Source organism: Anguilla anguilla, chromosome 4 (assembly GCF_013347855.1).
Source record: "Anguilla anguilla isolate fAngAng1 chromosome 4, fAngAng1.pri, whole genome shotgun sequence".
Lineage (NCBI taxonomy): Eukaryota > Metazoa > Chordata > Actinopteri > Anguilliformes > Anguillidae > Anguilla > Anguilla anguilla.
The window spans coordinates 57,449,600-57,463,513 of NC_049204.1; the positions used below are offsets into that span (position 1 = coordinate 57,449,600).

General features: G+C 36.3%; 1 protein-coding gene across 32 annotated transcripts in view; it reads left to right on the forward strand.

The window, feature by feature from the left end:
* Positions 1 to 503: 503 nt before the first annotated feature.
* adgrl2a (adhesion G protein-coupled receptor L2a) overlaps positions 504 to 13,914 on the forward strand; it is a 114,769-nt gene continuing 101,358 nt past the window's right edge. For 8 of the 32 annotated variants that reach the window (XM_035414766.1, XM_035414768.1, XM_035414756.1 and 5 more), the window contains exon 1: positions 510 to 1,222. The gene's annotated coding sequence lies outside the window, so the exon portion shown is untranslated. Of the gene's footprint in view, positions 1,223 to 13,914 lie in introns of all 32 variants that reach the window. The other 24 variants (XM_035414752.1, XM_035414755.1, XM_035414757.1 and 21 more) reach the window with 6 other exon arrangements.

Below are 13,914 nucleotides of genomic sequence, written 5' to 3' on the forward strand. Positions count from 1 at the left end.
TTAAACCGCAAAATTAATACAATTTGTAGCTCAAAGGAATGCACACAAATTTACTAGTCAGTGATAGTCTAGGATCCAGCTTCTTTGTGGTATAGCCCCTCTTCTCTTTTACCATTGGCGCAATAGCTTTTCTGAATTTATTGAGGCCAGCTGGAGAATTAGGTGTCTACACTTTTTCCCTCTTCTTCAATACTCTCTAGTGTTACTGTAAGAATAGATCCCCAGTCATTGGTTGAGTAGGCTGGACTGCCTACTGTGAGAGGGATTGAGCCGCTCAAACTCAAAAGCAGGGCATGCAGTAGTTCAAATGGAGTGGAAAATGGTCAACAGTGGCATATATTTATAGATAATCTACTTCACATTTTTTTTCCTCAGTTGTCTGTAATCTTCTTTTTCCAACAGCAAGGCTAAAAATCTGAGCTTTATTCTTGCTGTACATGATAATATGTTTATATGATTAGTTGCTTTGGAGCTGGGCAAGGGAAAGCTCATAGTGTGTGTGTGTGTGAGAGAGAGAGAAGGAGGAATCCATGTCAGGTTTTGACAGTAGCCCATTCAAAGCCAGCTCATGCAGAAGGCAGCCTGCACACGACTCACTGCACTGGTTCTGTGTACTGGGAGCCTGTTCCTCCGTTTTGAGCCATTCTGAGAGCGCTGTGAGCGGGACCTTCACCAAAAGCAAGCAGCTTGAAACTTAGCAGACACTCTGCTAAGGCCACATTGTCATTCAGGGGGACCCAAAGTGGATTGACATCAGCGGTGAAGAGGTTTCCTTTTCCCCCCTTTTTTCTTGCCATTTCAGACTGGAGCTGAAAACAGCTCTCCTCTTTTGCCTGATTTTGCTTCTCTCTCCTCTCACGTTGCCGTGTGCCGTGCTTTTCCTACATGTTTTGACTCCTGTGGAAGAGAGGGGACGAAATCAAATCCTTAAGCAGGACTGTTGATGACTTTAGACTGAGTAGCGGCTCGCCATGGAGCAGTTTGTCCGGTCTACGGGAATGTGCGGACTGAAAGAAAGACCTGCTGTCTGATAAAGCACTATCTGTCCCAGATAAGTGGAGCATGCATCAGAGCTGCAGAGCTTCTCTTTATGCTGCCTGCTGTGCATTGAGCTGCAGAGGAGTTCTCATTACAAGCCTGCCTGCCTTCTACTTACTTCCATTGTCTGACTGATTTTGCCATTGCCGTCAAAATATTCCACTTGTCCGTTTTCTCAAAAAAGGTAAGAATCCAAACCCGAGCATTCCCTTTTGCCCACAGTGTGTTTTGTCTCTGCCTTAGCATTGCTTCGCTACCTTATCCAAGCTTTTTACTTTTTTTTTTTTTTCTTTGCGCAAGTTGGAAACAAAGTATTGTAACTTTGGATACACAGTAGTAAAAGAAATGGCTCTCATTTATACTTTTTGTTTCCTGTCTACAGAAACTGTGTGCAGATAAAGCCGTAATCATATTTAAAAGTTTTATATATTCCTGTTGCCCAAGCTCAACCCAATACTTTCTGAGACTTCAAAATAAAAAAAGCACAGATAAAAAACATTAACAAACAGACTTAATCACGAATTACACTTTTAAAGAACAGAACCAGTCTGTTTGGAGTAATTAAAGTGATTGAAGGTATGCCATGTTTAATTGAAAAATGGTTAATCAAATGCTACCAGATGTGGATTGATTTAGTAGGTTGCAGTTTCTTTCAGAACTGGAATGAATGGAAACTATTAGAGAGAGAGAGAGAGTGTGTGTGCGTGCATGTGTGTGTGTTTGTGTGCGTGTATGTGTGTGCGCGCGCACATTTGTGTGTGTTACTTTCATATGAGGCAAAGCAAGTAAATCACCAATTAATTAGAAATTAGGCTTTTGAAGTAAGAAGGGACTGAGGGAATAATTGTTTATTGTCCAATATTAGAATGTACTGATGTGCTGGTAGGAAGAACGGGTTTGAAAGGCATGAATGTTTTTCACAGTGTTTCTGCGTGTGAATGTGTGAATGCATTTGAGCAATGAACCTTTTTCTATTTTGTACAATGCAGAGGCAGGGCCTAGACTAAAATTCTATGTAAAACAGGTTTCAGGAAATGTGAGACATGGTTGATTGAATAAACATAGCTGAAAGGAATGAGTTTTTTTTTAAATCCATTATTATAGTTTTTTAACTGGAAGATTATCTTGAATGCTCAATATTTTCCAATATATTCTCTATATCTTCTAGAAGAAGGGGAAAAAAAAACAAAAAAACATGGTCACTGTAGGTTTTAATCTCATTTGATACACCACAGCACATGGCGGCAGTAAAATTAGATCCTTTTACTACATATGCATTATTTACACATATCCCAGCCTTGCATGTCAACCATGTGCTAACGGCTGAGGAGAATGCTCAGAAGCTGAACGCGACTGTGCCATTGGCTCGGCAAGCTTAGCTTCCTAACGGCTGCTCAGAAGCAGGTTTGTGATGCAGAGGGGCTTGACGGTGGCTCAATTGATCGATCATTCGAAAGGATAAATTTAGCTCCAGTCAGTCTTTCTCCACTTGCCAGCGCGGGGAGACACCGCAATACCTGGGACTTTTTTTTGTAAAAATGCGCTGCTCACTGCGAACAGCCATTAAAAAATCCTGATTGGATTTATTCGAAAAGAAGCCGGATCGTTAGCATTTGCTTTTCTGTGGGACTATTGATTGTTAATAATCCAATGACCTTTAAAGGGGAAATTTAACTAGGTCAAGATATTTGAAATTCGATTTAAGTTCAATTTTGTAATAGATTTTTTTTTTTTCAATAGATATAGTCCCAATACACGCATAGCTGAATTTATATGCGTATAAACCATACATACACCTCATAAGAATGGACAAAATAACACTACAGCAATATGACAATAAGTTTGACTTAAATTCAATTTATTTTTGTCTTATTGAAATTATGCATGTGCAAAGAGCAACAGCTTTAATTTCCCACTTTATTAAGTTATAAAATATAAAAACTTCTAATGTTAAGTTTGTTCATATGATATGAGTCCCACATCAATTTTGAAACATGATAGCAATCACATCAACATCGTTGTAGTTTTATTTAAAATCTTCGGCAAACAACAGCAGTATTTTTGTTTTAATGTGGCCGGGTCTAACTGAAAGGAGGAATTCAGCAGAACAAATGTGCTGTTGTTTGATTTCCTTGGCCACACTGTGATACACTCCTTTTGTTCTGCTTCTCTTAAAAGAGATGCCATTTCACATCATTCTGCACAAATTGTTTGAATTAATGCAAGTGCAAATTCTTACTGTTTGAAGGCATTGATTAGCATATCAAAGTAGTCACTGCTCCTGCTCAATGGAGGGAACTTCAGCCCTGTCCCCCATTTGTTTTGGCTCAGGCCAAAAGGGCAGGGGGGAATGTGAAGAAGTAAAATGGGGAGGTGGACTTGGAGCCTGTCTCCACACTTTTTTGTCTTTCTGTGTGAAAACACGCACAACATGCTGTCCTTCGCTTGCCAAGAGAATGACTTTTAGATGCAAAATTATTCAGGTGCTTCAGTGTGGAGTAATATTACTTCAAGAAATGTCTTTACCCCCCCTCTCTCTCTTTGTATGTGTATGCGTGTGTGTGCATGTGTGCGCGCATGCAAGTGTGCACATTTGTAATCCATTGATGTATAAAATGAATCTTTGCTGTCATGGTGCTGTTAATATGTCTGCTGAAGGAAACCTTTATGTAGAAACTTGAGCAGCTTAGCCAGTTTACTGTATTTTCTATATTCAATTTAGAGTGGATATTCTATGTGGCACCTTTTTAAAAAAAAAGAGAGACTGGGTATTCTTTTATGTTGCTAAACCTGGAACTTGAAAACAACGTATTCTCTGCAATTGCTTGAAAGGAGCCACAGATCAAAATGTTTGCACACAAAACCTGATTATTGGTAAAAAAAGCATTTAGTGTGTACGGTCTGTGCTCATAGAAACCTACTTAAGCTCAGTTGCACTGATAGTCATACATTTTTCTATTGCACGATTGGTTGGTGTCGTTTTCTGTGCCTCATATGTGAAAATCAGGTCAACAATATAGAATTAGGCCTATGATTTTCATGTGTGACAGTTGGATATTCTCATTCGCAGTGGGCCTAGAGTTCTACTTTATGGAAAATTAAGAAATTGTTTTTTTTTAGAGTTTACAGTATGTTTGAGAGTAGACCCTGGTCTTCTCAGTGGTTATTAACTGCTATTAGACTCAAACTGATTACTTTTTGTAACTCTTTAGCCATTTAGTGGCAAGAGATAGCATATTTATTTTCTGTGAACTGCAGCTGTTGTTTATCTGTCAGTACAAGGGATTGCTTTGCTTCTCTATTCATTTCCACTCACAGATCAATAGCTCAGCGTAGCACAGCATAGATTTTTGGAGAAAACACTGAGATATATGATTAGTTTGGCTCTCTTAATGATGGCAGACAGTTATAAGACTTTGTCAGTCATACAACATGCAAGACAATTTTTTATTTTTTTTTTGTTTAATTACAGAATGTATTAATTTTGTTTGCAAAATGAGTAATGTGTCCAGATGGACTGACTCATGCACATACATAAGATAATTACATGTAGTGTGAAATCCCCTAATATATAAAACATGTTTCCACACATTACCACAAACATAAAATCGCATAATAAATAAATAAATAAATGAATAATGGCTGCCATCTATCAGTTTGCTTTTGGAGAGTAAAGAGTAAAGAGGTTTTTCCAGCGTGTACAGGATTTTCAGATAATTGGTTATGTGTCAGATTATGAAGTCTGCACCTGCAACTAAATTCCTTGAAAATGTTTCCATCAGTTAGGCACAGAATGTGTTTGTTGTGGCATAGGCACATGCACCGTTGTAATCACCATTATCACACCAGAGCTTTGATTAACTGTGCATTACACAGCATTGGTGGGAAAGTATATTAGCTACTATGTTCTTAGGGAATATACTGCAGGTTTAGAGCATTTTCATACAACATATTACATGTTTTCACAATGAAGATAGAATGTGTATTATTGGAAGAGTACAATATTTCCCATGATAACATGAGATCAAGTTGTAAAGAAACAACTTAAAGAAAAAAGTTAGCATTAGGAACAGGCCACCTAGCTTCATCTGATTTATCGCTTGTCGCGCTAAAAATAGGTATAGCTACAGAAAGGTCTGACAGTGAAATCAAATCAATGAATTATTTTCCCAACTACAGGAGTCATTACTAGACATTCAAATTGGCTCATTTTCATTGGTTTCTTCCCTTATTCCATATTTTTTGGTGACATGCTATTTAGATAACTGCCCACCATCAAAGGGAATAAGCAAGCTTGTTAAAACAGCACAATGCATTTGAAATAATACATATGCTGTGCAAGTCTTTGGTCAACTAGAATACCATTCCATGGCATTTTAAGCTTTGCATATGTTAATCGGTAAAATACTGAGAGCTTGCATTTTTTCAAAGAAACAATTGGTTTTCTACTTGCTAAAGACTTCTGTAATATTATGGGAATCCATGTCTCTTCCAATGGCAGATCAAACTTTGTGTATGTTCATTTCCCATTGGGACATTAAACACCAGATTAGGAATTTAAAAAGGGTCATTTCTATGCTTTTCTGGAAGACAAAGGGAAATTTTACTGCAGAGTTGTTTTTTTGGTTCCTTCCCTCTCTTTGGTCAGATGCAGTTACTTATTGTGCTTGTTTGTAGTATTTCGGTTTTTCTTTAAGCTTGTATGTAGTATAAATCTACCGATTTGCATAATATAGCTACCAGTGGAAATGAATCACTTTTACTAAAAGTGGCCATGTAATTAGCATGAAACTAGATTTATTTTAATGTGTGGTAGAAAAATTGAAAGCACCTGGGAATGTGTGTGATGTTTGATGATGGCAGTTTGATTTTTGGGCACATATCACTGAAGACACTAATCCCATGTGATGGATTGTCCAACATCACAATCTACATATATTTTAAGATTAGCACTCACCTGTGAAATGTTCAGGTCTACCTTAATTCATTCAATACCAGTACATTCACACCAGAGTGCTGTCATTACCATCACAGAAACTACCTGAGAGGTGTGGAAAATAATAATAATAATAATGATAATAGCAATTATTATTATTATTATTATTATTATTATACAAGTATTTATTTCAATACATTTATAATAATGGATTAATGAATTGGTTAATGTAGCTAGCTCTGTAATTCTCATTGACAAAATTGCCACCGTGCTATTATTTTTATAGTATGAGGGTATACTTTTAGTACTATTTGTATTTATTTAAAATAAATATTAAAATATAAGTACATCAGAAATCATTCTCAATCTGATAATATATAGAAATGGAACATTTTCTAGACTATGGTGCAGAAATACTGTAGTATTCAATACATTAAATGAATAAGCATACAGGGAATAACATAAACCGGGCAAAAACAGGCACGCACGTATTTGCAAACACGCACGTACATACACTCAGTTATGTGCTTACACACATCTGCTGGCAAATGAGTCACAACCTTATCATCACTTGGTGTCTTCATTGTAAGGGAATTGTTCCATTTAATTGTCAAAGAAGTGAGAAACTGTGGCAATGCTTAAAATAAATAGCAGTTACTGAGCAAAAGGCTTTGGCTGTTCAAAAAGAGGCCTAGCTTGAGAGTGAGAATCTGCCAGGTAACGATCACATCTCCACTGGATTATGAGAGAGTGCGATGCATCAATGATTAAAAGATCTGTTTGAACGAGAGGCCAGACATTTTGCCATGATGTATGAAGAGCTTGGTGTTTTTTATAACAATTTACATTTTTTCCTCAGAGCTAGTATATACACTAATAATAATAATAATAATAATAATAATAATAATAATAATTTTAATAATATCTTTTTTTTGTTTTGCTATAGTTAATCAGATCAGTCTGTGTTGGATTGTATGGAATAAATTAAGGAATTATTTATGACTGTATTATATGATTGCAGCATTGTGCTTGCTTCTATAAAAATATCAACAATAGTAAAAATATCCTACACTTCAATTTTTAACTAGAGGATTTGTTTGCATGACAATCTTATTTTAATTGATTTTGATGTTAACGGCTTTTATTATTTGTTGTCATGCACAAATGATGTAAATGTGGTGTATATACCCCTCTGACTGTACCATCCCTGAGTCAGTAAAAAGACCAAAATGTGCATAGGACTACAACACTTTGTCCATAATATGGTTTAAAGTCCACAGACAGGTGATGGGTATAATATGTCAGTCAGGAATGCCCTCTCCTAGTAATGTGCTGCACTGAATTCTTTTTTTATTATTAGCAACTACTCCACAAGCTTCTGTGTGGTCCCTATATGTTAGCTTGCTTCCCTGAATGTACATTTAGGGTTTTTCTCTGTAGATATCTATTTATGATTGTTTGTTGAGAAGGAAGGGGAAGAAATCATTCGCATTAAAGAACATGAAATCTTTCTCAGAAGTATTCTCACCTACTTTCCTATCAAACTGCACTTTGAATAGTTGGTCAGTTGGTCAAAAACAAAACATAAGATCATTTTAGCCTAGGGCAAATAATAACTTTATTTTCATGCAGTAAGTAATTTTGAATGCACTATAATGCTCAGGGCTATGTATGGCATGATTAGATGTCCAAACAATGGCCCCCACCTGCAGGTGAAATATAGCCCAACATGACATTGATTTCTTTTGAGGCACACAGCTACCTTTGCATATGAAATTACATGTAATTATCAACAAAAGCGGTATGATAAACAAATGCAATCAGCATTTTAGTTAAATTCAAACATTCCTCTAGACCCTGCAGATTTGTCTTGATTTGTGGAATTATAACATTTCTGAACAAAGAGTTTAATTGTGTAAAAGTAAATAAGCCATATTTGTTTGTATGATTTCTTATTGAATTGGCAGTTGCTTGTGCTTATTTGTTTAATTTCTTTGTTATGCTCAACTAACATTTTTCTTACACGTTTATAGACTTTTTGCTTTGTAACACCAAGGTCATAGTTGAATAATTTAAACGTGGCTGACCATTTGAGATAAGCCTGGCTTTTCTATGAGCTGCGCCACACTACAAATATTCATACAGAGATGGCCGGAGGGAAAGCTTCTCTGGACAAAGATGCTTTGTTGAAAGGAACCTATAAACCATTGCGCTGAATGGATACATCTGTGATTTTCATCTTTACTACTGTGAGGGCCAGTAACAACACAGCAACTGGCACCGTTGCACCTGCTGGTGTCTCTGCAAGAGGTTTTCTGTGGAGCCCAGCGTAATAATATCGCTCTCCCGATCCTGACAAGCCAGAAGCAATGGGCTACTCTTGGGTCACGCAGTCAACTTGAAGGAATTTCTGGGGAAAGTGCACCAAACGCGGAGGACAAACGTCAGCCCAAATAGAGATGTTTAAATCTGATTTCCGCCCTTGGGGTGAAATTTAGCTCCATTTGAGCCTTGATATAATGTCTCCCTCTGCAGAGTGTAGCATTAATCACAGACTGACAAGGGGGACCGAGGACCAGGTAAAACAGGACCCCTTTGGTCTTGTCATTGGTTTTCACAATCTGTTAGGGGTGCATTATTATCTTGAACACTCACACCTTGGGATTGAGACTGAGATGTTAAAGAAGGGGGGGGGGGGGGTGAGGAAGGGGTCTCAGGTTGTCAGTTTAATGTGAGGGGTCTTGGGGGATAGTTGTGACGGTCGCTCCGCTTCACGCCGTTGCTTGCACAGCTGCTTGTGACTTGGCAGACGGGTCACTTCGTTCATAAAATGCTATTCCTGGCCCCCCTCTGTTGCCTGTTTCTCAACATTTCACCCCAGCTTTGTCAGATCATGTGGCATTGACACAGACCTGCTTTGGTGTTTCTGCAATCAGGTAGCATTTATTATTAATAATGAGATTAATTGATATATACAGTATATATATATATATATATATATATATATATATATTATGATAAAAATTGAACTCGCGCAGGCCAAAAAACAATTTAGTATAATGCAAGTATACAGTAGATACATTTTTGTGTGCTATATTTGTATTGTAATTTCTGTTAGTAAGGCTTTGTACTGTGTGTGTGTGTGTGTGTGTGCGCGCGCGCGCAAAACTATTACTGTTACACCTACCACTACCACTAATGAAAATAAAATAAAAATAATCATGATAATAATACATTTATATTTCAAAGCCTTGTTTTTCTAAGCCATGGGAGTTGTTAAAGCATGAGGTAATGTGTTAAGATGAATGAATAATGGATTTAGTACAACTCCCACCTCCAATCTGCAATGTCAAAATTATTGTCTTTATCTTAGAATTTGAGAGATAATTCTTGTACAGTTATGTTGAGCAGTGGAAAGTAAATATGGACATTGAACTACAGGAATGTGGACTTGGATCCAATTCCAAAATAATTGTTTTGTTAAAATGGATAATATGGAATGTGCAAAAGATGTAAGCCATGCAAATCACTTAAAGAGAAATATAGTTTGCTGTCATTCTGTTTTGTAAAAATTATGATACCACCCTGTGTTGGAAAAAACAAAACAAAACAAACAAAACAACAATAATAACATTATGTTATGGTTTAAATAGGTGAAAATGTTTCACTTTGAATACAGTCATGAAGAAAGTGATAAATGTAAAAACAGTTTTATCCTTGAAAGAAACAGTGTAGTCACAGAAGTCAACAAAAATGTATGAAAACATTCTGCATAAAATGGAGGCCGTTGCATTGAATGGAATGCTTCTCCGTTCTTGCTTGGCATAGACAGTGAGCCAAGCTATTGTATTTCCTGTGGAAATGAAAAAAAGTGCAGAAGAAAAGGACAATAGGTTTAGGATCTTTGTCCTTACAGAGCAGTGTTGGCTGCTCAGGGCATTTCCATCATTCAGCACCTCGAGCTGATTACTACTGAACGTGGACCTAGCTGACGGGGTACTACTCTAACACCCATTACCATCCGAAATAAGTGCAGCGAGCCTGGGGGCAGCCAAGTAGCCACTGTGGGGAAAAAAATGTTCAAAGAATTTAATAGTTTCTTTGTTGTGCCTGATAACATCTAGGTGGATTTGAACAGGTTTTTTTTTTTCTTCCAAGCTTAGCTTAAAAGATCTTGCTGTTGTCCACCTTGTAACCCTAGTTCAATTACTGGTGATAATAGTCAGGCAAAACCACCAGCAACTGCGAGTATCCTTTAAGAAATAGAGACATAAAACCTGGATTCTGTGCAAAATCGGACACCTTCTTTTCCTGTGCATTAGCCTTGTCACCAATGAAAAATATCCAAGAAAATGTCAATAACTGAGCACGGCCTACAGCACTTCTTCCACTTTTAATGATCCGTGTATGGCCTTGTATGGTTATCGTCTCTGCTCTTTTGCCTGAGCTGCTTAAATGTGTGCAGTGAAATCTGCTTTCATTTGATAGTCTGAACTGTAATATGCAGCCAGTGAGGGAGGTATTTTTACTTGTTGTGATTAATTCTAAGCACACTTAGAAAATCACGTTGTGCCACGCGCACTGTTCTCTTTGGTCGGTATAAGATTTCAGCATGTTGCCTCAGCCTGCAACAAAAGTGTTAATTGGCGTGTCATAGCATCATCTGACCTGCTGGCCTTTAAGGGAGGTAAGGCAGGTTTAAAAACCATGCTCATTAATATCTTAACAAAAAAAAGAGTAGGTGTCTGTCATAATTATTTTATCTCGTATCCATATGGAGAGCTATAGGATGTTTCTTCAGACCTCACCATTCCTCACTTCTCACCTGTAGGGGGCGCCTGTGACGTGAGCTCAAAACCATGCAGTTCAGTCACAGAACAGCCTACTCCTTTACTTTTACATTGGAAGCGTATTTTATATTTACCAAAGCAATATTCCCAGTTGGTGATGAAATTAATGATCTAATGTAAAGTACACATCTCACTTGTAATTCACAATTATGGTGAATCACACATGCCAAATATGTTATGTTAAAAGCAGCCATCGTTGGACATATTTATAACATGATAAAAGCAAGATGCAAAGATGTGAACAAAAGCTGTATTATTGCTTATCACATGGTGAATAAAATTCTGATTTTAAAATTGCAATGGATTTAATTAGAAAAGTCATGTTGCGCTTCCTGTTTCTGCGCATGGTTAACTATCAAACATGCTTGAGTGAATGATTTATTATTTTGCCTGTGGTTAAATTGTAATAAAAAGTGCCATCTATGCTTTTATATGCAGTGGAGTATGGAGAAAGTGTGCGATTCAAATTTTAATTTATTTATAAAAAATTATAACTGTCAGTGCTATAAGGCTACATTTCATATTTTATGTCTGTAAAAGTCTTAGGAAATCTAAAACTTGTACATGTGCAAATAATGCAAATTATAGTATAGTATGCCATATACTGTATGTATTTTCATACACGCAAATAAACAGAGAGAGAGAGAGAGAGAGAGAGAGAGAGATGCTAGTAGTTTTGAATTTGAATGTGTTTTCTTTTCCATCTTGAGAATCCTGGATTGGCGATACTCAATTTGAGAAATTACCTTTGCTAAAGTCACATTAGTCCTGTAATAAGATAATCTTCTAGGCTCAGTGCATTCTCTGACTCAGAATGCTTTCTCGTGTCAAGAAACAGTTAAGTAGATGTCTTGCAGAGAGTCTGTTGTCTTACAAGGAGATTTCCTCCATCAACAAGAGCTATTGTCAAGGTATTACCTTCTCTCACAGCATGGAGCTGTGTTATCAGTATTGCTCCATATTCATTTAGAGTTTTATATTACTATTATTTATATAACTTTCAGTGTCTTAGTTGCACCAATTACACTTTAGTGAATCACCTAAAAGTAGATAAATAGAAATATTTATTTCATGCTTCCTCTCAGTACTGATTGAGAGGTATGTCCCTAACTGAATTTTTTTTGAAGAATGCAGCCTTGAGCAATCGCCCAGGATTTGCCAGAATATTGAAGTAAAATTAATTTTAAAATTAAATAAAAAGTTACATTACACATGATTATATATATATATATATATATATATATATATATATATATATATATATATATATATATATATATAATTATACAATTATTATTATTAATTTCTGTTTTTTTTTTGTAATCTTTTTTTGAGATTCATATCCAGCCAAAAATTATATTCTGATGTTTTTTATATAATATTGTGTGCCGCCAAACATTGTCAGGATTATTCAATATATATGTTTCATTTATCTTAGCATTTGTTCTAATACTTCCACAATGGACAAAATTAGTCATTACTTATTTGTCTGTTGTCTTGCCATCATGGTAGAATATGTCATATCCAGTAATCCACTTTCATTTAAGTTGTAATCATTTCTGCATCTTGATATTTTCAGACCTTGCCATGAACTGAAAGGGATAATTCTCAGGAAGGGGAGCTTATTTTCCGGCCTTCCATTATTGCAGAATGAGTTATAAACTTCAAACTCTCTATCTCACCATTTTATAAAAAATTAGGCCATGATAACACCATAATTTATGGATAATGTTTTTTATTTTGTTTTTCTTTTCTTCTTTTTTTATCCAGTAGCAGATACTGTCTCATGTTTTGTTGTGTTAATTTATCCGTCATATATAAGAGAAGCTACAATAAAATTATTTTAGTATATATATATATATGTATATGTATATATATATATATATATAAGTATATCTTTCTCTTCCTTCAAATTCAGTGGCATGTATTCTTAAATTAAACCTGCATTATACTTGTAGAGAATGCTTTTTTTTTCCTAAAGTGTGCATTTCATGCCTGGAAACAAGTCTGTTTTAAATTTAACTGTAGACTATGTGTGGAAAGTATCTCAACATAGTATTGCCCTGTTTTATTCTGTCGTGATTGCTTTTTAACTCTATCTGTGGGGGGAAAGACAGTAGAAACCCAATTGGGCTCCAGTGGCATTCTTTAATGCACACGGGCGTGCTCAATGAGCCAATCGAAGGACTTTTGCATCACAATGATTTTGATAACACTCGTGCTTAACACATGTTAATGAACATGTAACGATCCAGGCCAGTGTGCAGCGCGAAGCTCTCTTGTGTCCTGAGATTCTGTACCTCTGGGAGAGGAGCATTAGACACATTGAAACAGGATCTAATTGAACTATGCTAAGAAGAACTTCCCCGCATCCCTGCATCGACCACTGATTTCACATTTCCGTTGCTTTCCTTTGTATTTATCTGGAGTCGGCACATCACACAAGACTGGGAAGCCAAAATAGCATTTGTGCAGGCTAAAGGAGGAAACAAAATTAGCCTCTTGCCGTTGCTTCCCATGCAAGCTTATTGCTAGAGTCACACTGTACGTTTGGCTGGATGTATGAATTTGTTATTTCACTGCTGAACTAATTTTAAAAAGCTTTAAATCCAACAGTTTTGTAGCACACATGCTCTAGTTTGCACTGCAGAATTTACATAGCAGCTGCACCTTGATATCGCAATATATGTGAGTATGTTCTAATTAGATTGTTTTTATTTGACTTCACCTTTCATAGACAAAAAAGGATCATTTTAAAAGATAATTACATTTGAATTTGTATTGTGTAAGCATTTTGGAGAGTGCATTGGCCTCTCAAGTATTTTGGCTTTGAAAAAACAGCAGAGTAGCTTCATCATGTTTGGCAGACAGCGTTGTCATTTGGTTTGTCAGAACAAATTTAGTAGTGACAGCTGTTTCAGAAAAAAAGATGGTACACTTGCCACACATGTTCACATTTCCTCATTTCCTTACTTAGCTCACACCAGTCAAAAGGAAAGGCCATTAATCAAAAATTAAGTCAAAATCCTGGCCACATTATATCAACACTAAATGTCATCCAACCCACCTGATTGTTCACTCAACATACAT